Source organism: Hippocampus comes, unplaced genomic scaffold (genome assembly GCF_001891065.2).
Source record: "Hippocampus comes isolate QL1 unplaced genomic scaffold, H_comes_QL1_v1.1 scaffold44, whole genome shotgun sequence".
NCBI classification, from domain to species: Eukaryota; Metazoa; Chordata; class Actinopteri; order Syngnathiformes; family Syngnathidae; genus Hippocampus; species Hippocampus comes.
In genome coordinates this window covers 1,339,667-1,358,241 of record NW_017805546.1, presented here as the reverse complement: position 1 = coordinate 1,358,241, position 18,575 = coordinate 1,339,667, and the positions used below count along the sequence as shown (strand labels likewise).

Sequence of the window (18,575 nt, the reverse complement as noted above, 5' to 3'; positions counted from 1 at the left end):
GGCAGCCTGGACTGTTCTCCAAATGCCCCATTTACATCTGTGAACAAGTTTTTAAGCCCGGAAACCGAACCCTGGACTTCAGTACTGTGAGGCTGACGTGCTAACCGGTCATCCACCGTGCCCCAGAGTCTAAAATATCCCGAGGCGTGAATCTGAAGAGTCGAGAGCCTGATGGCCCCGGGAAGGAAATATCTCAGAGCCTTCAGAGCAGGAAGATGGGCGGAGCGGTCAGGTGGCCGTCCGTCTATGACGGACAGCGTCGCTGCATCCACAGAGGCCGGATGTGCCGTTTCAGGCACAAAACTTTCAGAAAATTCCAAAAGAAGAATATCAGGAGATTATCATTTAAGATGGCTCGTATAATTTGACCACCAACAACAATTTAGCAGGGAAAGCTGAGAATTGCGGTAAAGTGGTGTGGTCGCGAAGGGAGGCGTGATATGAGAGCCGTGGATAAATGCCAGTGTTAATCTGTGTGAGAGCGCAGTGGCTCAGTGTCGGGTGTCTGCCGGTGAATGGGCCTGTGTCACTGCAGTATCACTGCAACCCGGCCCGGCCCGCTTGGAATCACATAAGGAGAAAACTTGTGCAGGAATGTGTCAATGAATACGATGGAGGAGACACTCGGTAATTCAAATGAGAAATAGCAAAAAGAAGAACGCGAAAGAACATCGGAGGTCGTCTTGCTCACGTGACTGTCTGTCATCAGCAAGATTGCGTGTCCTGAACAGGAGTCAATTTGTTGCGAATTAGTCACTTCTTCCGCCTTCTCTTTCTCTCACTCTGATTCGGGCCGTCTGGCTTTTGGTACGCCTCAGGATTGTTGACACAATAGCGCAGTCTGACACGCGCGGCAATTGTCGGAAGCCGGTAAGCCCGTACAAGTCAAATTCATTCATCAACACCATTTCGCATGTTTCAGCAACAACTCATTAGTTTCCACTTGATATCCTGTCGCGTCACCTTTTAGATACCTCGAAAAACAGCAGCTCCCTCCCAGCCCTCGCTCCGACATTGCATTGTGTCATTTCCGGACGATCTTAGCGACAGCACAATTGAAAACCTCCCAACTCAAATTCAATGCTTCCCATCAGTCAACTGAGTCATCTTACCTGATAGAACTTTCTCTTGTCATCACTTCTTGAGGCTGCCCTTACTTTGTCATAAAATCCCCTTGCTGACTTCTCGTGCGGTGTCACGCAATGCCGGTGGCTCACACCGCAAAGTCTTGTGAAACCTTCGTTTCCGATGTGGTCCAATTATAGGAAAAAAAAAAAAAAAGTCTGCAGAAAATTAAGACGGCCTATAATGATGCCCTGAGATGATTACTCAATTGCCCGAGATGGACCAGTGCAAGTCAAACGGTAAAAGAACCTTGCAGGCCCTTCGAAGAAATCTAGCTTATACTGTACGTCTATCCTCCACATCGAGAGGAGCCAGATGAGGTGGCTCGGGCATCTGAGTAGGATGCCTCCTGGACGATTCCCTGGTGAGGTGTTCCGGGCATGTCCCACTGGCAGGAGGCCCCGGGGGCGACCCAGGCCACGCTGGAGAGACTATGTCTCCCACAACGCCTCGGGATCCCCCGGGAAGAGCTGGAATAAGTGGCCGGGGAGAGGGAAGTCTAGGGCTTCCCTGCTGAAGCGGTTGACCCCGCGACCCCACCCCGGATAAGCGGAAGAAAATGGATGGATGGATGTTTATCGGCTGGCTCAAATATTGAAAGCATCGCACACTTGTGAATGCATATTTGTATATTGTTCTTTTTATGTCGTGTGTCATGTATGTCTGTTTCTGGACCTTGAGCCCGTACAAAAAGCAAATCATCCAACCACGTTCGGTATTGGTCGAATTCCTGATTTTATACGGTCTTGGGTATTCAGCTTTGAGAGGCTTCACCGGATTCGATTTATTGCGAGAGCTACATGAGTACGAGAATTGGCCAGGTTTCTCTTCAAAGGTCAACCTTTCAAAGAGTACCTCTGAACGTCTCGGTCACTGTTAGCAAAGGCACCAGAGGCACTCAATGAGCCTTTCCCAGCCTAAAGTCGCAGGCTTGACGAATAGCACATTTGGCTGAGTCATCGGTCTGTCCCATCAGAGAGTCACGAAGTGCTCATCGAGCGTTCACGGGCATTTTCGTTTTCATGTACAGAGCAGCAATGGGACGACTTTAAAATCCGAAACATCTCACAACCTTGTTTTCCTTTTCCGTTTTGAACTTTGGGCAAAGTGAAACTAAACCAGGCACCGTTGTGCCTGTGTTGAATTTCAAACAATAAATCTGTGAGCCACCGCCATGAGCCCAGACCTCCCCAAATGTCGGAAGATGCGTGAGTGTGTGTGTGTGTGTGTGTGTGTGTGTGTGTGTGTGTGTGGTACTAATTACACTCGTTCTGTCTATCTAATAGAAATAGCGGAAAAGAGGTGTGAGCGCAGACTCGAGTGAGAGTAACCCGAGATTGCTTGGAGAGCAGTGCTTCATATTTTGATGTTTTACCCTGAACATGCAGGTGTGTGTGTGTGTGTGTGTGTGTGTGTGTGGTTAACAGGAATGCGCTCCATGCAATGATTGCGAGATAAGATCTGAGCAGAGGGTTCAGGTGTTAACAGACAGACACAGAGTGATGAGCCACAGAGAGAATTCACACTCAAATATTTTCATTCCCATATTCTGCAGCTCAAACTGACCCAGTAAACGCTGCATAAATGATTATGTTTGACCAAAGAACTGGAATTCCAGCCTCTCTCCTGTGACAAATACTCAAATACTCCTCCTTTTTCCGTATGTACTCGCTTGTGGGGATGAACTTTGGAAGAGAGAGGTGGGGGGCAGCCTGGACTGTTCTCCAAATGCCCCATTTACATCTGTGAACAAGTTTTTAAGCCCGGAAACCGAACCCTGGACTTCAGTACTGTGAGGCTGACGTGCTAACCGGTCATCCACCGTGCCCCAGAGTCTAAAATATCCCGAGGCGTGAATCTGAAGAGTCGAGAGCCTGATGGCCCCGGGAAGGAAATATCTCAGAGCCTTCAGAGCAGGAAGATGGGCGGAGCGGTCAGGTGGCCGTCCGTCTATGACGGACAGCGTCGCTGCATCCACAGAGGCCGGATGTGCCGTTTCAGGCACAAAACTTTCAGAAAATTCCAAAAGAAGAATATCAGGAGATTATCATTTAAGATGGCTCGTATAATTTGACCACCAACAACAATTTAGCAGGGAAAGCTGAGAATTGCGGTAAAGTGGTGTGGTCGCGAAGGGAGGCGTGATATGAGAGCCGTGGATAAATGCCAGTGTTAATCTGTGTGAGAGCGCAGTGGCTCAGTGTCGGGTGTCTGCCGGTGAATGGGCCTGTGTCACTGCAGTATCACTGCAACCCGGCCCGGCCCGCTTGGAATCACATAAGGAGAAAACTTGTGCAGGAATGTGTCAATGAATACGATGGAGGAGACACTCGGTAATTCAAATGAGAAATAGCAAAAAGAAGAACGCGAAAGAACATCGGAGGTCGTCTTGCTCACGTGACTGTCTGTCATCAGCAAGATTGCGTGTCCTGAACAGGAGTCAATTTGTTGCGAATTAGTCACTTCTTCCGCCTTCTCTTTCTCTCACTCTGATTCGGGCCGTCTGGCTTTTGGTACGCCTCAGGATTGTTGACACAATAGCGCAGTCTGACACGCGCGGCAATTGTCGGAAGCCGGTAAGCCCGTACAAGTCAAATTCATTCATCAACACCATTTCGCATGTTTCAGCAACAACTCATTAGTTTCCACTTGATATCCTGTCGCGTCACCTTTTAGATACCTCGAAAAACAGCAGCTCCCTCCCAGCCCTCGCTCCGACATTGCATTGTGTCATTTCCGGACGATCTTAGCGACAGCACAATTGAAAACCTCCCAACTCAAATTCAATGCTTCCCATCAGTCAACTGAGTCATCTTACCTGATAGAACTTTCTCTTGTCATCACTTCTTGAGGCTGCCCTTACTTTGTCATAAAATCCCCTTGCTGACTTCTCGTGCGGTGTCACGCAATGCCGGTGGCTCACACCGCAAAGTCTTGTGAAACCTTCGTTTCCGATGTGGTCCAATTATAGGAAAAAAAAAAAGCCTGCAGAAAATTAAGACGGCCTATAATGATGCCCTGAGATGATTACTCAATTGCCCGAGATGGACCAGTGCAAGTCAAACGGTAAAAGAACCTTGCAGGCCCTTCGAAGAAATCTACCTTATACTGTACGTCTATCCTCCACATCGAGAGGAGCCAGATGAGGTGGCTCGGGCATCTGAGTAGGATGTCTCCTGGACGATTCCCTGGTGAGGTGTTCCGGGCATGTCCCACTGGCAGGAGGCCCCGGGGGCGACCCAGGCCACGCTGGAGAGACTATGTCTCCCACAACGCCTCGGGATCCCCCGGGAAGAGCTGGAATAAGTGGCCGGGGAGAGGGAAGTCTAGGGCTTCCCTGCTGAAGCGGTTGACCCCGCGACCCCACCCCGGATAAGCGGAAGAAAATGGATGGATGGATGTTTATCGGCTGGCTCAAATATTGAAAGCATCGCACACTTGTGAATGCATATTTGTATATTGTTCTTTTTATGTCGTGTATCATGTATGTCTGTTTCTGGACCTTGAGCCCGTACAAAAAGCAAATCATCCAACCACGTTCGGTATTGGTCGAATTCCTGATTTTATACGGTCTTGGGTATTCAGCTTTGAGAGGCTTCACCGGATTCGATTTATTGCGAGAGCTACATGAGTACGAGAATTGGCCAGGTTTCTCTTCAAAGGTCAACCTTTCAAAGAGTACCTCTGAACGTCTCGGTCACTGTTAGCAAAGGCACCAGAGGCACTCAATGAGCCTTTCCCAGCCTAAAGTCGCAGGCTTGACGAATAGCACATTTGGCTGAGTCATCGGTCTGTCCCATCAGAGAGTCACGAAGTGCTCATCGAGCGTTCACGGGCATTTTCGTTTTCATGTACAGAGCAGCAATGGGACGACTTTAAAATCCGAAACATCTCACAACCTTGTTTTCCTTTTCCGTTTTGAACTTTGGGCAAAGTGAAACTAAACCAGGCACCGTTGTGCCTGTGTTGAATTTCAAACAATAAATCTGTGAGCCACCGCCATGAGCCCAGACCTCCCCAAATGTCGGAAGATGCGTGAGTGTGTGTGTGTGTGTGTGTGTGTGTGTGTGTGTGTGTGTGGTACTAATTACACTCGTTCTGTCTACAAAACAGCTTCCTCATTTTTCACCTGCCTAACACACACATTCCGACCTGACATGCATGTCCAACCCCGCCTTCCCCGGGCTCGCTGTCTCATCCTATCTCATTGTTTCCCGTTCATTTGATTTGTGTTTTTGAGTGTGCGAGTGGGTGTGCGTGTGTGTATGTGTGCACGTCACTGTTTGTGTGTGTATCGGAGAGAAAGAAAGAGGAGAGAGCCAGAGACCGTATTGCTGATGTATTGAGTGATATCCATCTGCACGGCGAAGTGTCTCGGGTGTCACTCAGCGGTACTCAGAACACATCAGTCATCCTAAATCTGCCCCGCAGGCCCAAAACACACATGCACTCACATACATACCCACACACACTTCCACTAAGATGCAAGTGCACAGAAAGAATCGCGCATCTCCGCACAGCCAATCCCAAAACGCCACTGACCCACACGCTGGGATCCACGCGCAAAAAAAAAAAAAAAAAACCTCAGCGGTTCAACATCTGGGCTGTTTGTGAAGCGCCGGTGGGAGAGACGACAAAGCTCGGAAGAGTTCCGTGACCGGCGTGTGCCCGAGGCAGTCGAGCCTCGTCATGGGTGGCAAAATGCACACCCCGGTGGTGTACGCAGACACACATCGTCAAGCTCCCAATGGAAGTGCGGCTTCGCCTCTAAGATAAAACAAACACCAAGAATAGCTTCCATGCAGCGATGGTCCAACTTGACCAACAACAATGAAGAATTCAGTCGTTTTGTGTGAATGTGTGCGGTGACTTAGTAATTCCATCCGAGACCCTCAAAGTGACCCCAAAACACATACTGACCCTCACCTCCTTTCCCCCTGCCTGAGGCCGCACACAAGCCAAAACACACACTCAGCCAAAACACCCACAGCTAGTAACACTGTCAACCGCAACCCATACAAATATCAGACGCACACACGCACACACACACACACACACACACACACACACACACACACACACACACACATATCAGCATTTTTACACACTAACTCAATTATGCAGCAAAGTTGAGAAAAGCACAAAGTTGAGAAAAGCGCAAACGTAATGCTGGTGCCAACGGGACCCACGTGAAAATGAGAATTGGTATAAAGTCTTTGCCAAGTCATTCAAAGTATTCCAGATGATTTCATGGTAAAGTTGCCACATCGAGTATTGTTATTTCAAGGAATGTTTTAAATATGCTGTACCGATATTGTTCTAAGATGCGCAAACTTGATTGCCCAACAGGCTTCGGGCAAAACATTTGGTTTGGGTCAGTGGAACGCCGAGGTTTGGACCACTTGCTTCGAACATGCCGTATCTGTAATAACAGCCACATGTTTTCGCAAACGCTTGCACCTTGGCGCATTATTGAACCAGGTGGCCAGCCTGAGCGGCTCCTCTCGGCACTCGACGTGACGGAAGCGGAAACTGACTTGCTGGAGTCCAGGCGGGAGGTGGTGGTGCGCAAAGTGCGCTTCTGAGGAACTGCAAGAAAATCTCCACTTGTGCAGGATGTCAAGTCGATCGCAGATGAGCACTGTGAGGTGGACGCTTGGCTATTGCCTCCCGCGCCGATGGTACGTGTCCGTGTGAGACAGTGTGTCATTCAATTTGGGAGAGAAATTCAACTTGACATGAACACAGCGCTATTTTCCAGCTGGATGCATTGCTAAGGAAACCTGCCACTGTAATTTCCCAGGAAAGGCTTGACCGAGTCTATCTGGAGTGTCTACCTGGAACACTTTTTAAAAAAAAAAATGATGTTGACATTAAATACCGAACCGAATGATGTGTTCTAATGAATGAATGAATTGAAGGCCCTCCACATTGTTATGTGGAGGAATGAGATTCAAACTGAAGAGGTCTATTGTAAAGAGAGAAAAAGCTGGTTTTTAAACGTAGCAAATTTTTTGCTGTCGCAATAGCTGAACTGTATACCATGAATCTTTCTGATGGCCTCTTTACAACGTAGTGTTTATTAGGCTATGCCAAACGGGCAGATTCATTACAAGTCAAATCTAAGATTTGTACTTATTGCAGTCAGATGTGATCCTTTGCTTATCAAAAGCTATGATGCGAGCCACCCAGATATTCCATAAAAGCACATCTGCTCGGCATATGACCGCGCAGCCATAACATGGGGTGCAGTACCGCCGTAAGGGAGTCGGCCTATGCTCGCTGATCCACCGGCAAAAATGAGTCAGTGGAAGAGACACCACACAGCACCACCGGGGATGAGACGGAAGCAAGCGTGCGGTGCCAGGAAAGCAGAAAGTGGCGCAAATGAGAAGCTTATCACGTTTGCAGGCATGCACGTGTGCTTCGGGGGGACTTTTCCGTGCGATTTACGTTGCACCATGACTGACAGAACCCGGAGCGCTGACCTAACTGGCCACCCAGCACCAGTTGCCCGGGTGGCTTTTGATCCAATTGCTGAATGTACTCATTAAATCCTGTCATGCAGCAAGTGTCTTTCCACTCCCTACGAAATATATTCTTCCACCAGAATGTCACGATTCTTAATGTTACGAAGCCCGTCTTAGCCCGCTTTAGCGCGTTTTCCAAGACCCATCAAAGAATGTCTTCGTACGTGCTGTACACAATATACTCTTTTGTGCCTGAGTCTCTCGCACTGGCAGCAGCAGAGTGCCATTAATCACCCGCGCAGCCACGAGACAGACGTGGACAGTGGATGGGACCATATATCTGAAACTTGAAACCACAATGCCTCATAGCTTATGAACATTGTCTGTCCACTATCGATCACGCATCTGGATCTTATTGCCTCGTGCCCTTTTGCACCAGACAGTCATCTGGAGCCCGTGGAAGACGCGCGAGGAGGGAACGTAGAAGGAGACGGGCAGTGATGACTGGTCGTGTGATTAATCAGAACCATATTGGTGAGGGGACGAGGCAACGACAGAATTTGACCATGGGGCAGAGGGATAACGGGTGGTCCTTCGGCTCTTGGGTGATGAGAACACCGTTGCTTGAATTGTAATGGAGGAGTTATGGAGATTTCACTCTGGCATTTACGTTTTCCGTTCGTCTACGTGTTGTGCCCTGCGATTGGCTGGCTACCAGTTCAGGGTAGGGATAGGCTCCTGGGACTTTCTGGGATAGGCTCCAGCAAGCCCGCCACCCTACTGAGGAGAAGCGGAATAGAAAATGGATGGCCGGGTGGATTTACGTTTTCAGTCAGTTTCCCGTTTTACACAGTTACATGGAACTTTTGAGTCAGACTTGTCATGGATATCTCTCTCTCTCTCTCTCTCTCTCTCTCTCTCTCTCTCTCTCTCTCTCTCTCTCTGTGTACTCCAACCACCCAGAATGTGTCAAATGAGGCACAGAAATATAGAGCCCTTGAATGTATTTTAGTTATTTCATATTTCTTGCCATGGTGAAATGTCGCACATTCATGGCGGATCTGTCTTGTGCAATACGCAAGCCGTCATCCCAGCCCACATACTGCTGAGCCCGGTAGCAGAGTGAAAACCAGCGACTAGTTTGGCGGTCTCCTCTTTCGCCTCATTCAGCAGCGAAGGATTTTTTTTTACATCGGCCGGCTGAATTTTTCTTGAACTAAAAGCAGAAGCCAGAACGTGAAAAACAAAGTGCGCGCCCTTGACAATGAAAGCCTGTTTGTCGTACATGAACACATGAACTCATAAAATTCAAAGACGTCACATGAGTCCCATCCTCGAAATGTGCTCATGCGGGAAGGTTATATTTTTTTCTCCCCAAACATCTCCAATCACATAAAAAAGTGCTGCCTGACCCAGTTCACCGACTCGTCTCCATGAAGAGTCAAGAACGACTCCAACACCTCCAGTCATCCTCCCCCAAACTGTCCTCTGGGCTTTCATCTTCGAATCCCCATTTAACTCTGCAATGATCCTCTCAACTTCTCAGGGAATGAGAAGATCTGCTTTAAGGCTGGCGCTCTACCTCGCCATTCCGGCACATCCGGATATGTTGAAAGGCTTGCAGTGAAAAGATGAAGTGTGAAAGTCTGTTGACCTTCCAAAACCTCTCGTCTTCAATCCCTGGAGTGTATGTTGCAACAAACCACGATCACTGTCTTGGTTATGGACGGCAATAATGTGATTACTGATCTTGGCTTATTAATCCACTCATCCATCCATCATCCGTGCAGCTTCTCCTCATGAGAGTCGCGGGCGTGCTGCAGCCTACCCCAACCGTCTTCGGGCAGTAGGCGGAGGACACCCTGAACCGGTTGCCAGCCAGTCGCAGGGCACGTGTAGACAAACAACTCACAATCACACCGAGGGACAATCTAGTGTGCCATTAACCTACCGTGCATGTTTTTGGAATGTGGGAGGACACCGGAGTACCCGGAGAATACCCACGCAGACACAAGGAGACCATGCAAACCCCACACAGGACGGCCGAAGACTGGAATCGAATCGTGGAACACTGTACTGTGAGGCGGATGTGCTAACCATAGTTACATTCATTAAATAATTTTGGGTCGAGTTCTGAATTCTACGACTTCGGCGACATTCATCCGAAGCTGTCGAGAATCCTGTCTGAGGTAGAGTATGTCTCCACAATGCGACTTTTTCAAAGCAGAGCTGTGGTGGCCAGCGTCTTACTTATCCTGCAACCTGATGTGTGCAAGCTTTAAATTACAACCACACTAATGGCTTCCACCCCAATGTTGAGTGAGTGTACACGGCCAGACTGTTTGCTTCTGCTGAGACATTTTACTGTGTCTGCATCATCTGACTCAATCCAAGGATGTGTCCGAAATCGTTCCCCATTCAACTGCGGACAGGCCTGGCTGTTATCATGTGAAGACTGCAAAATCAGGACATTTTAACAGATGTCACGAAGACTTGCAGGAGAGAAAATCCAGATATGTATCATGTACTGGAACTTAAAAAATAAATAAATAAAAAGGTGAAAAACAAAAATTACAAAGTATAGCAATGCCACATACTGTATATGCCACACAGAGAGAGAGAGAGAGAGTGTGTGTGTGTGTGTGTGTGTGTGTGTGTGTGTGTGTGTGTGTGTGGTACGATAATGGTAACAGACCCTCACTTGTCCTGAAAGCACTTCTTCACAAAGATAAGACCACATCGGCCACCACAACAATATTTGCACGGGTTAAGCTAAATATTTGATTTATTCATATTGCTATATTCTGCGTTTTAGCCTGGCGGTTATACGGACCTGCAAGATCTCCACTTGTGGATGATGGAAAGTTGACCACTGCGAAGTGGGCATTTTGAGACTACCCTCAACCCCTGATGGTCAAAGCACTGAATGATGCAGGTCGGTACAAAGGTCCGATAGCCATTATATCTGGATACGTGAGGCTTCTTAGGAACATGAATTACTGTTGTTGCCTTGTAACACTTGGGAACGACTGATGTTGGGGAGCATATCTTTGAGCTCCTTAGCACATTCCATCCAGGAATGTTGACCAGCATGGTTTGAATCTGCCGATGGTCTTCTTCATGCTGGCTGGAGCCAAACACGCGGCCTCGTTATCGAAGGGCGGGGCAAAAGAAATCTTGCTATCAAGTTGTAATCATTTTACAAGAAAAAAAGAAACATAACAGTTGGTTTGATTTATGCTTATTATGGGAAAAAAAAGTACACAAACATGTCCTATATGAAGAAAAAAAAAAAACTCAGACAATATGCAAATCACAAAAAACTGCCACTGGTCTCTAACCTAAACCAGTCGAGAGAAAATCACTTCATGATCCTTAGATAGCTTTGATTTGCAGATTAAAATAATACAGTTGAGTGCTAAGCAGTGGTCAAGTCCAAATTTACTGCCCAAGGTTCCTCGTTCAGATCTGAATGACTCATGAGCACCATCGCAAGCAACTGCCCGTCCAGTCAGACGACCCCAATCCTCCTCTGGCACCTCTCCTCCTGCCATTTCAAGGTGATAAGCCCCAATTATGAGTGCCCTCTTTGGGAGTTCGCAACCACTGCAAAAATACATGGAAGCGAAGAAGTATGTTCACCAACAAACACAAGGCGAGAGGTCGAATGGTCAGGTGCCCCAGACAACATTCTCTCGTATGATTAGGCTTAGTCAGCCATCCAACCTGTCGCCAGTAGCTCTACTCGGCCTTAACGCCCGGCCAGTCGGTTATACAACACCCGCGTGTGCGCATGAGAGGGAGAGAGAGAGAGCGAAAAAGTAACTGAGACACTGAATGTGTGTTGTAGCCACAAACCGTGGCAATGGCGGTCTGTAGGTGCGTGTGCGTGCGTGTGTGCGTGTGTCAGGATTACCGACAGGACCCCAGCAGAGCCGAACATGGCTTTTCTCTCTGGAGCCCAGTGGTTTTCCGACTGAGCTCGCTCCTGTGCACGCATGTATGTGTCCAAGACGACTTTCCAGGGTGATTTCCCATTTTCAGATTCTCATCAGAAAAAAGGAGGCCCCATGATCAATGCCTTTTTGTGACGTTGAAATGTATCACTTGGTCGTTTATCCCAAATTATATTTTTCCATGAGCAGCATTAGTTAAAAAAAAAAACTGCAAGAAAAGGAAAAATATTGACATTTGTTGCCAAATAGTCTGAATGACACGTCTTTTTTTCCCCCCCGTGTGTGCGCGTGCCTTGCGCGGCCGCATGTGTCTGTGTGTGTGCGCGTGGTAATTGGGGATCGTCTGACTGACGCTTCGTTTTTTCCATGGTGTGAGTCTGACTGGGAATGCCAGAGCTGTTACCTCAGACATCAAAGATCGAAATGGAAGGGCCCGTGTGCCAACTGATAGCAGGAACACAAAGTTGTTACACGGCGGCGTGGAGAGCGGCAGCGCTCACCCTTGCATCAGTCATGCGCCTACTTTTAGATGACACAAATATTCATTGATATTTGTGCAAAAGGGCAGCAGGCCTGCCTCACTGTTCAGAAATTTGGGGGTTAAAATGTCAACTCCCGACATTCTGGGTGTAGCTTCACCTCGCTTGTGCATGTTTTTTTTTTTTTTTTTTTTTTATTCTTCGTCCCACATTCCAGGAACATGCAATTTCGGGGAAGTGTGAAGATGTTAAATTGTCCATAGGTGTGTGAGTGTGAATGCTTATTTGTCTTTCAAGTGTTCTGCGATTGGCTGATGTGGATACTAATTGACATGGGATAGAACGTCACACGGAGCTCCTGTTGGCAAAAGATGGAGCTTTTACGAATGCGGTGGCGAGTAAACAATGTTGAGAAAATATCAGCAGCTTGAATGATAGCTTCAGCCTTCTTTCCCACAGTTCACATTTGATCGTAGGACGTGTCGGGTTGAATTAAAGCTGTCCAATTTCTTCCCAAGGAGACACAACGTGGACTGTAAATGACATTTCCATCGGGGAGGTCATGAAGTCATTGACATGGTGCAAATTCATATTTAGTTGAGATGATCAATGAGGGACTGGCTGATTGATGGATGTTCTGCTTGACGGCGCAGATGTTTTTTTTTTTTTTTCAATGGTTAAATGGCGAGCACACGACAGAGCGATATCGGTCCATTTTGTCAAATTACTCGGACAACCCAAGCAGACATTCGTTGTTGTGCGACTATTTCTGACACCCGCTGGGTTTATCATCTTTCCCCACAGGTTGGGACGGATTGAAAATCAAAAGTAAACTACCTGTTGGGGGACAATCAGCGGCGCAACTCTCAACATTTTTTTTTTTTCATCATGGTTTCACTGAAGGTCGGCACGAGTAAATCGCTTTTATTCAAAGGTCTATTTGGTCGCTTGTGTGCATGCAGACGAGGGGGCCCAAAAAAAAAAAAATGCACACTTGCGGTAAACACGCTTTGGCCGAGTCTTTGCAACACTGAGAAATGACGCAGTTCAGCGCCCTAAGAAAACAGAAGCCGGAACAAAATTAAATTCTGTCGTGTGTATTTTTTGAGTGGGGGCCTAAATGTCATTGGCTTGGATGGCGAAACGAAAGCCTACGAGCCCCAGCGGCCCGGAGCTGCCGACTGCTGTTTTCAGACCGCTCCTCTCCTGTCTGCGTGAAATACTTGGACAGCCCTTTCGCAGTCCGCTTTCCTGTTCGAAATAGAAAACAACTCTGATGACATTGCTGAGCATCGCCCAAGGAACTGCAACTTCTACGATTGTAATAGGCTGGTAGTACCACTTTGCACTCAGTTTGCCGCGGAGTGATGCTTAGGAGTAAACACATGCATGGTTGTAGCTCCTGTCTAAAAACAGAGGAAGGAGAGCGCTGACGAGCGTCGGCAATCGCATTTGACTTTTGCTCTCGGAGACCTCTTGATTCATTTTGAGTGTTGTCACTATTACGGGTCCATCAAACCGGTTTTGCGTGTTGTGTGCAAAAGTCGGACAAAATCACCAGGACAACTTTGACTATCTCCACGGTCCCAACACGTCTCCCGTGGCATTTGCACAGCGATTCCGCCCCCCCTACCTTCATGCCTACTTGAGTGCATGCAGTTGTGTTAGTTGTGTGGTCAGCGCCGGCTTTTTGCTTGGAGCCAAAGCCACAGACAAAGCCACAGCAGGTGGATGGGTTGCGGTATGGAGGAAAGGGTCGGGGGGGAGGGGCGGCGGTCATGGATTACAGGAGGCTCTGTGCCTCTCCTCATCACGCTCCTCGACTCTGAAGAAAAGGTTGATTAATCGGAACCTAATAGGATGGATGGGCCACACTTGGCCTTTCACTGCGGTGGGACACCAGAGACATAATACCAGAGAAAAGGAGGAAAAAAAGCGCTCCTCTCGCTCACACGATGAACAACAAAGTCCTTCTTTTGCCAGCATGTCCACCGAATTAAACACGGCAATTGAAATGAATCCAAACTTCATTTGTACAAGTCGGCTATTGCTTCAAAATGAGGAGCGAAGAAAATGTTACCAGGCTGTGGGCAAAGTATTTTATATGTCAAGCTCTCAAAGTGATTTGATCTGACAACTTTATTGGAACGCGGCTTGGCAAAGGAAGCGGCCCACTTTCTCGTTGCAATAAAAGACACGGAACAAAATGGAACACGCCGACGGATGCTTTTTTAAAACAGAATGAAACTCGAATGGCACGCAGGAGAGCGCAAACCTTTGCCAAGGCCGAACTATCCTAAATTTAGATCTGCCCTGCGCCCGATTGTGCAACATCACACAGTACATGCCCACCATCCTGTAAAATGCTGACTCATTCATCCATCATGAAATGACTAAGAAAGAAACATTTTGAGATTAGAACCAGAAGCAGGAGCAATAATAGCATCTGAATTGCTATCCGTTTGCCCACCACTGATAAATTCCACCCTCCTGCCCTGCGATTGGCTGGCAACCGGTTCTGGGTGTCCCCCCGGCTACTGCCCGAAGACGGCTGGGATGGGCTCCAGCACGCCCCAGCGACCCTCATGAGGATAAGCGGATTAAAAAATGGATGGATGGTTAACTGACAATCAACCAAAAATCCAATATCTCCCACCGGTCAATGATGATGATGATGTATCAAAGGCATGACATCAAGCTGAAGCAGCAGACATTTCTTGGGTGTATTGATTGTGAATCTGCATTTGGATTCATATGCACCCATTTAACAGACTGGCTGATTTTTCACAACAAGTCCACCTGGTAAAAGTTCAAGTCGAAGCACTTTTGGGGGGGGGGCGGTTTGTCTCCTTATCTTGCCGTTGTTCGGTTCTTCATCAGTTTGGGCGCAGTGAAAAGCTTCACGTCTTTACACTGAAGGCAAGGTTGATCATAAAAGTTCAGGTCGAAATGGGTCGCAGGCTTTGAAACTTAAAGAGTGAATCGAGGAAGATTTGCGACGGATAAAGCCCGTGGGTGCTTCCCAGCTGACTTCAGGTGAAAGACTACACCCTCCAATGGTCACCACTCAATAGCGGGGCAAAGAGACGCACAACGTCACTGAATGCTCACATTTACACTATGACCGAGCGGGACCTGAAGCCACGCTGTTGGCACGGCAGTGAATCATTACGCCATCAGTGACATAGTAGAAAATATGTTTCGATTGCGGGCATGATATTTAAGACCCGCGCTGATGGCGTTCGCTCATGGATGACAAGACAGGTCTCACTTGCTGTGGTCCGGTGATGTCTGACAGGCTTTGTAATGGACACCTCTTTGGGCCTTTCAACCGAGCTCAGTCTGGCCCCTAGACCTTCACAAGACCTCTGGGAGCCCTCTGTTGACTCCCTATTGTCTGCATAAGCGTGTGTGTGTGTGTGTGTGTGTGTGTGCGCGCGTGTGCGTGTGTCTTTGGATGCCTCCCGGGGGCCAGGGACTCCTCTTTGTCTCTGCTTGGCCGCTGTCAGATTGTGTCTTTGTTATGACAGTTGGGCTGCTTCTATACAGACTAAATCACCTCTCTCAGCTGTTCATTTACTGACCTAACCCCTGACAACACACACACACACACACACACACACACACACACACACACACACACACACACACACACACACACACAAGCGCGCGCGACTCACACTCTTCTACCTCACTGCACCAAGTGAAAGTCTCCACATCTTCCAAGAAGGAGAACAGAGGATGAAGACAACAGGAGGATGAGAAGGAAGGGTAACAAAGCAAGGGAAGGGCAGGCCAAAGGGCATTTGACCGCTGACCTTTGCGTTGTTGGTGGGACGTTGGGGGCCAGAGGACACAACAAGCCTAGCTAATGAGTACCTACACGCTTTGTCCAACATGTAACTCGGCAGAAAAGGGAGTGAGGACTCGGATTTAAGTCTGATTAATTTGGGTGACAGCAAGCGAATCTCCGCTGTCAAAGCAGTAAAATGTTCAATTGAGAAGTCATTCGAAGCATCACACGTTGAAGATTCGTCCTTTGGTTCGGTCACTTGAGCTCCTTCTGCCCGGGGATTTTGGGCCCCATGAAAAGAAATCTTACAGGTCCCACTGCGGCTGGCCATGAGGCCCCAAACGATGTGGATCGGCGGGTGCCGAATGGCGACTTGGCAGTGGTCCACTGCAGACTCCGGAGTGCATCGTGCAAAGGAGACCAAAAGTGACACCAGGAAAGGGTCAGAAAGCGAAAGAGGAAGAGACTTGTCAAAAGTGACATAACTCTTACTTGTGTGCACGTTTTGTTGATGTGTACATGTGAATGTCTGCTTGTGTTTGTGTGTCTCACAGGCGAGTAAATGTTCGAGCTGTGAGAAGCGCCGATGTTACCGGGGTGATGGCCCGGGAGCGTCAAGCCCACGGCAATATAAAACCTGTGCTTTACCAGAATGTCTTTGTGCCGGCGATGTGTGCCAGATCCAGTTGCCGTGGCGATGAGAGGTCGATAGGGTAACACGTCTGCTCAGACCCTCTCTCTCATGACCCCCTCCGTGTCCTCACACTCTTTATCGGCCACGCACACAAACAATCATCAGCAGATGATCATTCGGGTGTCTATTCAGAAGTTGAAACAATTGCTGGAAACGCGCGCTATTAATTCCGAAAGGGCCGATGTGAGAACCCCCAATAAGGCCGAATACAGTGACGACATTGAAAATCACAGCCTCGGAAATGATTTTGCACTTGGGGGCTGTTTTGCTTCGTTTTGCAAGCCGAAAATTTGATTTGTGAGCAAGTTTCAGATCCGCCGCAAAGTCAAGTGTTTACAAAAAAAAAAAGTTGCCGATGCACTTCCGGCCATTTGTTGAATAGCAAAAGTAGTCAAACGCACAAATGCAAAATGAAAACACTCCCAAGGGGCATGGAGAAGACCTTCACGATGAACTAACCACACAGAAAACGGCCAACTGGAGCCAAAATCGGAGTTTGAGACATGACTCGCTCGGCCACGCCCCCCTCAGAGACACCAATAAAATATTGTGGTGTCAGGGAAAGGGAATAAGATTTCTTTTTCAAGGGGAAAACTCGTTTGCTCTCCAAAAAAAATTAAATTACAGTCTATGGAATGGAATGAACTGGATTCTTAATTCACTAAATAACGGTTATATGAATTTATTTATTTTTTTAAATCTAGATGTGCTGAATTTACAAAGAAGTGCTTGTTTATGTGTGTGTGTGTGGACCGCCTTACAGGGTGAAGTTCCCCTCCAAAGGAATTGGAAGAGTTTGTCCAATTCCTTTTTTTGCTGTAGATTAAAAACATTTGTGTTTGACTTCAAACGATGAATATGAGACACCATTTCGCCATTATCACCATTCCAGCTTTTATTTGCAGGAATTTACATCTGGATCTGATATCGTAGCTGAGAAGATCCCATGATTTGGAAGAGAACGGCACCAGTCTATGGTGAGATTTATCAAAAACCTGCATGACATCTTGCGTACCTGCCGTTTGTATTCTGATTTTGTCATACACAGAGCTCACTCACTAGGCTATGCAAGTACTGTACCGCAATCTGTGTGTATGTGTATGTGTGTGTGAGACAGAGAGAGACTTTCAGCGTTATATCTTTCCATTGTCTTCTATTATGTGTAACTTTTACAATGCAGTCCTATTTTTTTTTTTTTTTTACGTGTAACAGAAACTTAACATTCTTATCAATGGGTAAAATTCTTGGTCACAGAATTATTCAAACTGTTAAGTCAAGGCACCACTTTACTGCAAAATGCAACACCGATTGTATTCTCCATCATCATCTCAGTCCAGGTCTGTGTGCACATTGTATCCATCTACCTGCCATTTTTAGTTTGACTCTCAGCATCTCTGTCGCGGATTTACTGGTCATTAAAATAAGGGAGTTTCTTGTTTTACCGTCTTTGACACTTTTCTCCTACAGACAGTTAAGATTTGTTCAATGATGAAGGAGCCCGATTGAATTTCGTGTCAGTGGGCTGCTTTGCTCACTCCCGCCCTCTGTTGGCCAAGCAGCGGTACAGTTGGCGTCGCGATCCCCAGGGGAGCCGCCGCCACACTCAAATCAGTTCACCGAGTCACACTGCAGTTTCCTTCTCCGACTGAATATCGTCTGAGTGCAATGTGAAGAAGATATGACTTCAGTGTGATCAGGAACATGCAAAAAGTGGATCAGAAGGATCACACAAAACTCCTGATGATCATTCTAAACACATCAACAACAACAACAACAAAAATCAGCCACCTTCTTGCTTTCTGGAGTTATATTTTATGTTTTAGTGGACAAAATTAAATAGACTTACTTTACTTAGAGTTTTGTGCTGTGTGTGTGTTTTTTACTATTGGTCGTGCGGTTGTGCAGTCTCTCATCCCAGTGGGGTGTATCTTAGCTCCTTGCCTCAAACCCAGCAAGTGAAATAAGACACACACACACACACACACACACACACACACACACACACACACACACACACACACACACACACACACACACACACAAACAAAACAGAGCACA

The 18,575-nt window shown here is 47.4% G+C and overlaps 1 protein-coding gene across 1 annotated transcript in view; it reads left to right on the top strand.

The window, feature by feature from the left end:
• The first annotated feature begins 18,374 nt into the window (after positions 1–18,374).
• The window catches only part of wnt4 (wingless-type MMTV integration site family, member 4), a 23,182-nt gene continuing 22,981 nt past the window's right edge, over positions 18,375–18,575 (top strand). Inside the window, exon 1 of the mRNA XM_019879583.1 lies at positions 18,375–18,385. The gene's annotated coding sequence lies outside the window, so the exon portion shown is untranslated. The remainder of the gene's footprint in view (positions 18,386–18,575) is intronic.